This window comes from Rissa tridactyla, chromosome 16, assembly GCF_028500815.1.
Source record: "Rissa tridactyla isolate bRisTri1 chromosome 16, bRisTri1.patW.cur.20221130, whole genome shotgun sequence".
Taxonomy (NCBI): domain Eukaryota; kingdom Metazoa; phylum Chordata; class Aves; order Charadriiformes; family Laridae; genus Rissa; species Rissa tridactyla.
In genome coordinates this window covers 7,145,754-7,154,463 of record NC_071481.1, presented here as the reverse complement: position 1 = coordinate 7,154,463, position 8,710 = coordinate 7,145,754, and positions in this window count along the sequence as shown.

Sequence of the window (8,710 nt, the reverse complement as noted above, 5' to 3'; positions counted from 1 at the left end):
CCAGAGTCAACAGAAGCTGAAGAGCTTGCCTAGAGCAACGGACTTGTGAAATAAAATAGCTTTAATGCCAGAGCAGCATTAAAGACTGTCAAAGCATGATACCATCCAGGACCATTGCTTGAGCATGTCCTTGTTTTTCCACCTCCTCCCTTGCCGGACTACATTCATCAGTCAGGTCAAAACAGCTTATTGGAAACAGGATCTCTTTCTTTCTTCCCAATTTTGAATCATTTTATCTGGCCCCAATTTTTAATTTGAACTATGTACTTTGGAGCCATTGCTCCTCTGTGGTTTGGAAAGTGTTTTTATTGAGTTCTCTGTGTGTGTGTGTGTGCTGCGATGCTGGCAGTCTGGTTCAGCTGGAGAGAAGAGCATCAACTGGGGTAATAAACAGCAGAACCCAAAGCGGTAGCACCGCTTTGAATATAACAACTCTCGACACGCAGAAAAAACCTTTAGCTAGTGCTGTGTCATTTGGGCCGTAATGATGGCTTCCATTTTTATTTAGTGTCCCTGTTAATGAGTTGTCCTGCCCCAGTGTGCTCTGCTTTACTTCAAATATGACTTCCTACAGTTAATTCTTACTTAATACGATCTACTCGACCTGTGATCAGTGGTTCTTCTGGCCGTGGAACTCAGAAGCTGCCATTGTAGATATCAGTTCACAATGTGTCCTTTACTACTAGAGTGAGAACAAACATTCTTGCTCATTAATGAAATCCACTAGGATGACTGTGGAAAAATTGCACAATTTAAAGAGTGGAATTTCAAAGTTGTCGTTGCTCTTTAAATGGGGTAAGAATTTAATTTTTTTGTTTTTGTTTTTCACAGCTGCCTTGTTGTCGTGCTGACATATGTATATGCATATATAGCTAGCACTTAATTGGCCTGTATTTGTTTCGCTTTAATTAAAGTTGTATTATTCAAAACCTATTTTTGAACCTGTCCGTGTAAGCTGTGCAAAATGTCTCCTTGTGAGGACAACTCTCCTGTTTTCCCTCTATGGGAATGAGACCACGCTGTTCCCAACCGAGGCTGGAATAGGAACGGTTTCCTGCTGCTTGATTTCTAATTACATAAATGGAAGGGGGAAAAGTGGAAATTCTAAGTACCAAAAGGCATGTTAAATTTAGTATAATACACTCATCTGGAAACTATCACATTTTTCCTTCTTTCTTAAGCCTGCTGAAATCATTGCTTCGTCTAACTGTAGCGTGATTTGGATCAGTACCAAAAAGTGCAAACAAGATAGGCCTAAAAAAGTCAGGTGTTCCTACCCAGAACTTAATGAGACCTTTTAATGGAGAAGTTGCTGTATCACCCTGATGCATTTTTAATAGGAAAATGATGAGTATACAGCGAGTAAAGAAACTATACCCCTATCTAGGAGAAGGGGAAAAAAAAAAAAGAAAAGAAGCTGTTTGCAGAATAGAACTGATTTTGAATGTTTAACTACTCCCCAAGTGCTTGACTGGCCACAAATCTGACTCTTAACAGCTTGATTAGATGTCTGCTGAGGCTTTGAGATGAATAAACAAGTCACGGAAAAGCAGAGACTGCAGGAAAAAAAATATCAAGCTGCTTTTCTATTGTTTATCCGAGTTCTTCATGTTTGATCAAGATACCGTCATTTCTTTGTATTTCAATCATGCCTAGGAGCCCTAGCCAAGATCAGGACCTTGCTGTATGTGGTGCTGTACACACAAATAAAAACCAGTCTCTGCCCTGGAGAATTTACAAACTAAACAGATGGGATTAAGGGAGGTAGAAGGGTTTATAGTTCTCATTTTAAAGATGGGAGAAGCTGCAGCCAAGGTCGGTGATAAGTCTTGGAGAGAATGTGGCATGCAGCTGGGACTCTTAATTTGAGCCTTGAGCCACTGACTCCATCAGCCGTCCTTTCTGACTGTTTTTTTACTTAGCAGGTCTCAGGGGAAGGCTGCCCACTTCACAGGCTGGGAGACTCCAGAAGGGTATGTTCTGCAACCATTTGCTATCCTCAAATTGCCCCAGATTCTTAATGGTAAATCTCTGCTAAGTTAGAAGTTCTGTTTTATTGTCCAGCAGGTGATTGCGTATAAAATCACTAATAAGGTGTAATCTTGGGTGTAAAACACAGATCCTCAATATTGACTTTGGCGTAAATCTGAATCTGATAAGGAGAGAAAACATTGAAATATATTATCTTGCATCTCATGGAATAGGACAGCGCTGTGTTGGGTATAACATAAGCATAATACCAGAAGATAGTCGCTGCCTTCGTAGATCTACCTTAAATACCAACTTAGGTAACAGACCGAGACAGAGGGAAGGTAGCAAGGAGACAATGTCATTCCAGTAGTGGAAACACAGCAGTGGTGGCGTAACTCAACTCTTCCAGGGGGTTCACACGAATGATTCTCCAAAGGAGAAGGAATTGGTTTTCCAGACATTTTTATTGGGTTCCCTTTGAGTTTTTGGAGCGGTGCAAAAGGAATCACAAAGATGCTTGTTTGCAAAGGCAAGCAGTGGGTGCGTGAGTAGGCTGAAGGAGATGGTGGTTGTGGTAGTGATCTACCACGAGGTACAGCTCTTACGCTCTAGCTAGGAGAGAGAGGCTAGTGGGTGAGCTGGGGAACGCTACTTTCGCAATGTTCTGAATCAGCGAGGCATTGCCGACCCTTCTTTTTGCTCTGAGCTGGCCGGGTTTGGTTGCTCTTCCCCCCTGCCACACACATCCCGACAGTAAGAAATAAACTTTTTCCTCGTCTCCCACCCCACCCCTGCCTTTGTAAATGGGACTGGTGTGAATTTTGGCACGCCAGCTCCAGTAGGCAGCTGTATGCAATGCGCACTGTCTCTTAACTGCTCTGAGAGTCCAGCCTATAGCCCACCCACAGTGAAATGCTTAACTGAGATTGAAACTAAATGGGAACACAGTTTATGGAAATTCAGCTGTGGATCGCTCTTTCTCTTGTGACTTCTGGCTGTCAGCACTTAACTGTACGGCATTGCTAGCTATTTAGAGCTGGATGTTCCTCATGGTGGTGGATACCCACCTCCTGTAGCTTATAAAGATGCCGAGAAAGTTGTTGGTGAGTAATAAATCACTCTTCATCTATAGTCTTTATTGGTAGTGCTTGTAAAGACTCCAGCTCTGGGTTCGGAGTGTAGGCCCCTTCCTAGAAAAGGTCATGCCCTTATCAGTTCAAACTCAGTTCATAAATCTCCTGTTGTATGAAGGTGTGTGTTTCTTTTTAGGAGTTTTAGAGGATATTCTTCCTCCCCCTCGGTGCTGCACTTGAAGTTGTTAGTAGTGACTAACAGCTTAACCCAAACCCGTTACTAATCCCATGAGCCATGCATTCCCTGCAGATTTAGGAGTCCGGTTGTGACAGACAGCACCTCAGTTTTCTCCCCTGTAAAATGGAAATGGTGGTACTCTCTCCACTTCATCATGGCTCTAAGACTTACTTCATTCCGGAGTGAAATTCAGCTCTGTAGGTCCATATAGTGTATATTGTGGGACCCCATAGTTCACGACTTGTCTGTGCTGGATTGAATTGTACTCCACAGTTCACAAAATACTTAGGCTTCTGCCCTTTGAGGATGCTGGAAGAAGAAGGTAAAGGTCTGCTGTGGAAGGGGAGTGTTCCTGCACTTTCTCATCCACCCTTTTAATTTCTTTCAGTCACCTGCTTCTCTGTCACCAAACTCCTGCGCCTTCTCTCCAGGACAGTGTGCTGTAGCGCAGAGCAGTAAGGGAGAAAGAGCTGTAGTTATCCATGGAGTAAGGGGCAAAGAGGCTCAGGTGAAGGTAACTGCCCTGGGTTGGGTAATCTCTCTCTTTAGCACCCACTTTCTAGGTTCAAAGGTTGATGGAGGCCACAGGAGAAGAAAATCATTTCATGTCCTAATGGGTCCACATCTGCTTTGCAAAACAATGGCACTCAGGGGTCTGTGGATGCCGTGTGTCCCTCAGGAGTAAATATAATGCTTCATATTATCTGTAATTTTCATTAATTATCTGGAAGGAAATATAAAAATGGTGGCAGACGAATAATTGCTATTTGGTGGGATGCTATGGAAACAAAAAAGAAAGTGGAGCAATGTAGATTTTGGTACAGCCAAATGTGAAGTTCGACATCAAGGTCATACCTGGAGATCACAAGGACTTAGGGGTTACGAAACCCCAGGAACTGAAGGGTTTGGTGCAACAGGGAGAGGCAGAGAGAGAAACAATGGCTGGAGGCCGACGCTTGATCCATGCAGATGAGCAGCGAGGCACTGAATTATAAGCAGAGGCTGAGATAAGCTAGTAGAGGAATGGGTGGATTTTTCAACTCTTGATGTCTTAAATGCAAGTTACTGTTCTCCACCTGGGAGTGCCTGGGTGAAATCAAATGACCTGTAACACACATGGATTCATAGCAGATGATCTAACTGTTCTTGTTGGACATAAATTCTCTTAAACTTCCAAGGCCATAAAGGTTGAGTGCATTGTTCCTGGTCTCTGTCCCATGGCTTAATCTGGTATGAAGTAAATGCAGATATTTTTTAGCTCAAGGACCCTGTTTGTTAGACACTCCCTGAAGATGTCCCTGGCACGGTTCTCAGCTGTAAGACAACCTGTTTCTATGCTGATCGTTACTGCTTTGTTCTTCCAGCTCCTCCTCCCTTTTGGACTGTTTTCCTTGGGTTTGCTGGAGGGAATGGCTGATGGTGTGTTCTTCCCCCCCGCCCCCCACCTTTTTCCAGGCATGGGGCCCGTTTTTTTGTTTCATTCTCTCTGAAGATTCCGTGGTTTCATAGATAATCTGTCGAGAGTTGGGGTATTTCGTATGTCAATAAATGCATCTTTGAATGATGGAGGGAAGCCTGGAACTGCAGGAGTGTTTGTGGGCTGGGACTGGAGGTGCACTGGAAGGACTGTATGGGAAAGCCCACAGAGTCCTGCTGTCTGCACCACGTCAGACAGAACAGTGCATTTACTGGGTTCTTTTAAGGCCTGAGAAATAACTGCCTTAAATCTTTGGAAGCATCCTAGTAGGCGACATGCTTGTGGGAGGCTCTAGTTTACTATCTGCTAAGTTGTGGATTTTGTATCCATATTAGGTATAAATAGAGGTAGGCCTGGCAGAGAGAGAGAAGGTCATTGTGACTCCTCTGAGCACAGGATGAGCCTCTAATTATTTAACTGAGGCTTCGATGTTAACTCTTATCATACGTTGGAGCAGCCACTGAGGCAGTCCCTGTTACCAAAATTAAAACCAGAATGATGAAAAATTGGCGCAGCGCTATCACAGATCGCGCGGCGCGTTCAAGAAGGTAGTGATAAGCTACGACTCCTTCAGTTCCTCTCCAGCTGCCGTAGCATTATCTGATGCACAAACTCAAAAATCACGATCCTGCTTGAGGGCAGGAGGAGGGGGAAGCAATGAAAGCAGATTTCTCAGGGTCCCACATTTCTACGATTTTATGAACCACACCCTCTAAAATATGAAAATCACGTTATCACCTTAAGGATTATATTTGCATTTGTCTTCTGTAAGGCGGGAAGAGTGGGAGCAGAGGAGTTTAATCTGTTAGTACATACACATATACATTCTTTTTTCTCTGTTACACTCATTTAAGAGAATTCTGACGCTCTTTTGCAGTAGCAGGACTTCAGAAGCTGGCTCTTTGAGACTTCTGATTTTGGGTGCTTTCCTTAAAGGCTGGAGAGTTTGTGCGTGAGCCTCTTCCTATGCAACAGCAGCGCAATATTGCTCCGGGCTGAGTCACCCCGTTTCAGGCGGGTGCTGGTTTCCTTTCGGTAATGTGCAAAATGTTCCCTGCACACATGTGTATGTTCTAAGTTTGTACTGCTGGTTGACAGTTTGTAAGCGCTTCGGTGCCAGAACTGTCTCTAAACGCACACAAGCACCTATTGTGACGAGGCTCTGAGCTTGGCTGGGGCCTTCAGGCAGTGCCGCGAGGAAAATAATTAATATAATAAGAGGTTCGGAGCGATTGCAGCAGGGGGAAGTTGTGCAGCAGAAAATAAGATGGTTATCAGGGGGGATTTAGCCGGTTGTGATGGAGGCAGAGGAAACTGGTATTTTTGAAGTAGAAAGAAAAAAAAGGGTTTGAACTCATAGGGAAGAGGGCACCTGCAAATGAAGCTTAACAGCTTCTTCCCAGCCCTCCCTGGTAGAAACTGCCCCTGCAGACATGAACCGAATAGGAGAAGGATTTTGCATGACCTGAGTTGCTGGGGAGGCGAGGGAGGGAGGGATGAAGGGGCCTGGAGTGCCTGGGAGCAGGAGCAATTGGGCAAGGTGGAAAATAAAGCGATTAAACACACTTGGACTTGCTCGGAGATGGGAGGGGTACATTTTTTTTACTGCTGCCCCAGGGCCCCAAAATGCACTGGCACGGCACTACAGAGAAACCACTAATCCCAGTCACCAAGGGGGGGGAACGGGACTTTCTCGTTCTCTCCCGCTCGCCGAGCGTTTGGACCCCTGTCGAAGGAAAGGCTGATGGGATTAGAGGAAACAGCTGGCTCGAGTCTTACCCTGCGGGAGCTCACATTCTCGGGACTCGGGAAGAGAGGAGTGCCCCGCTGCCGAGTCGCATTCCAGGTCATTTGCTGAGCCCAGATGTTTTCTAATGAGCTCTATGATAAATCCTTTTCCTTTACTACCGAGCACGGTCCCTGCCAGCCAGGTCCGTCCCTAAATCTCGCTTTCTACACACGGCCAGGCAAGTTGGACTTTGCAGTTCAAGCCCGCTAGACAAATTACCACTAGGACTCGTGCCTTTCTGCTTTGCGTACTCAAAGGGATTGAGCACAGAGCTTAAATCTGTTGCCCTAAATCTTGTTGGAGGTTGCTGGTCCAAATTCCTCCCCTCTAACCTCTCCTTACCTCTGCGTATGTTACTAAGCTGAGGGTGGATTGACCTGGTGGTCAGAAGGAGCAGTGAATTCAGGAGCACCAATTCACCCAGGTGCTTTGGGTGAATCTTAAAAACCAGGAGTGGTATTTGTAAGGAGTAAGAGCATCTTTGCTCTTGGGTGCTGGAACTGCACAGATGCGAGAGTCACACGCTGGCAGCGATGGGAGCCTGCGCTCCTCAAACCCTACCTGCCACCACTGTCCCCTCCCTTTGTCTACCCAAGATGGTGATGGGAAATCACCCCCCAGCTTTTGTACTAGTAAAATGTTTGCCTCCGTCTCCTGGCATAAGTACCGCTCCCTTCACCTCGGGCACGTATGCCCTTACGCACAGCAATTTGGTAATCTTGGAGATGTCGCAGGGCTTATTTAGGATCCAAGAAGTGGGAGTTCAGCAGGTGATGGTCCGGTGAGAGAAGGGAGCTGATGAAGAGCCGTCTTTATTCCAGGGAGACGCAATATAATTTTGTACCCTTTTGCAAATGAGCTGCGGAGAGGTGCAGTGAATTGACCGATGTGAGATGGGGCAGGGCCGTCCATGGCAGAGCCGGACCTCAGTCTCCCAGTCCCTCCTGGGTCATGCCAGGGGGTTTAGTGCTTCTTTGGACCCTGTGCGGTGTGTCTTGGGGGAGAGACGGAGCCTGGGCCCAGCTGTGGGGATGTGTGAAGGGCAATTCCCCCCTCATTGCCCCCTGCAGCCCTTCATGGATACACACGCTCTCCCTTTCTCTCTCTTTTTCCAGTTGCCTTTCCCCGCATGTGTTTTCTAGCATCCAGCTATGGGCAGAGAGCCTTGGAATCTGCGTTAAGACACAAATAAAAGGCATAGTTTTATTTTTAACTTACAAATACACCCTTTTAATTCTCACGCCTACAGTTCCTAGTCCTGTCCTGACAAGCGGGGAGCCCCTGGCACTGTGGGCGTTTGTCAGCAGGCCCAAAACAGCAACAGCGGGTGAGGGAGGGAAGCTCCTGGAGACCGGAGAGCAGGTTTCTGCTGTGTCTCAGCGCACGAAAGCCTTAGGGATCCAGCAGCAGGGGAAAGGGCTGATGGGGAAGCCATAGGTGGGTGTGTGGACATTTTGGGCAAGGCACTGCACCTGTGTTTTCATATGGGGTCTGTATGGGATGGAAAACAACAGGCTGATGAAATGGGTTGTCGTCGTGGGGTAAAGCAGGGAGTTTTACACCGAGTGTCGCACCACTTGGCATGAAAACAGCAGCGTGGTTTGGCACGGGTGTTTTAGGAGCAGGCAGCAAGCTTCTCGCAGCCTGCGGGGCGTGGGAGCTGGTAAATGAGGGCGTGATGTGGAGCAAGAGTCTAAAAATGCTGCTGAAGCCAGTGACCCTGGCTAGGGGCGAGGGACCTGACCCTGAGGACGGCTCTTTTCCTCCCCGTGTTTCCTCCTTGCTCTCCCTCCCGTCCGCTCCCGGCTGTGGAGCGGCTGCCTCCAGCCCGTGCTGGAGCCGGTGTCCGTCCAAATGACATCTGCAGGCATCAGGTCTTCACTCCTTGTTCTGGCTGTGATATCGCATTGCCAGAGAGGAAGGGGAAAAGTGTTGGCCCAGGGCTTTGACAGCCTCTCGGCAGCTTCTTTCAGCCTTCAGCCAGCCTGCGCTGTCACACAGCACCTCTGCCTGCTTCTCCCAACACCAGAAAACCCGAACTCTGCTCCTCCTGCCTCCCCACCCCCAGATTCCCAGGTTGCCGGGTTTCCCTTTTCTGCTGCTTGGCTTTTTACAGAACTGGGACTCGAATGAATAGTAGGAAGCAGTGAATGAACTGCACG